Raw genomic sequence first — 914 nt, forward strand, 5'->3', positions numbered from 1 at the left:
GTCCCAGAGTCCTCCTTAGTCCTGGAGGGAGACGGTGCTCTACCCTGCGGCTCCTGGGGGAGAAGGGCCTGGCAGTAGGAGTCTATCTCCTGCTCGCACTCCCTGATGGCACACAGTCTCTGGACTGTGGCCTGGAGCTCCTCCAGTTGGCACGCCAGAGACCCCAGTAGGGAGCAGACCCCGCACGGGAAGGTGGCCATGCTCCCATGCCCCAGTGCCCTAAAAAGGGACAGGCAGCGCCCGCAGCCAAGAGCCAGGGGCTCCGTCGTCATGGAGCCCGGAACCATGGGCTCCATCTGGACGGCCGTCTCTGAGGTGCCCAGTGGAGGGGCTGCAGAGCCTGAGGGGACCCTCGGGGTGCGGCGCGTGCCCATCCATGTCATGCCTCTGGTAGGCTGGCTACGGCTGGGGCTGACTACTCTGGGGGGTTTGCAGGCAGGGTCTCATGCCCTCCCATGCCCTCCCCTGCGCGAACTCTGCGCTAACTTGAGCGCCTGTTTATGCAGCCTGTTCACGTGTCTCCAGTCGCGTGGCTCCCTGGGGGGCTGGGCTAAGTAGGGGCCAGGGCTTGACCCAGCCCGGCTGGAGGCAGCCACCTCCTCCCAGGGAGTGAGGAGTTAACCCCTTCCCACCACGAGCCCGCTTACCTCCGGGTGTGCTGGGGGTTGGTGGGGGGCTCTGTGGCTGCTGAGGGGGTGTCTGGGGGGCTTTGGCGGAGCGGGGGTGCAGTGGGCTTTCACCCGCGCATCTCTCACTGCTCCGGAACCTAACTGAGGACACTAGCCCCCTGTGCCAGCTGGACTGCTGCAGCAGCCCTGACCTAGAGTGGCCCTTGCACCCTCTATCCACTACAGCAGTTTGGCAGTGGGGACTGCTCCTTGGATGTATCCTGCTGCCACCTGTGACAACATCCA

This window comes from Crocodylus porosus, unplaced genomic scaffold, assembly GCF_001723895.1.
Source record: "Crocodylus porosus isolate Cpor-Errol unplaced genomic scaffold, CroPor_comp1, whole genome shotgun sequence".
Taxonomy (NCBI): Eukaryota; Metazoa; Chordata; order Crocodylia; family Crocodylidae; genus Crocodylus; species Crocodylus porosus.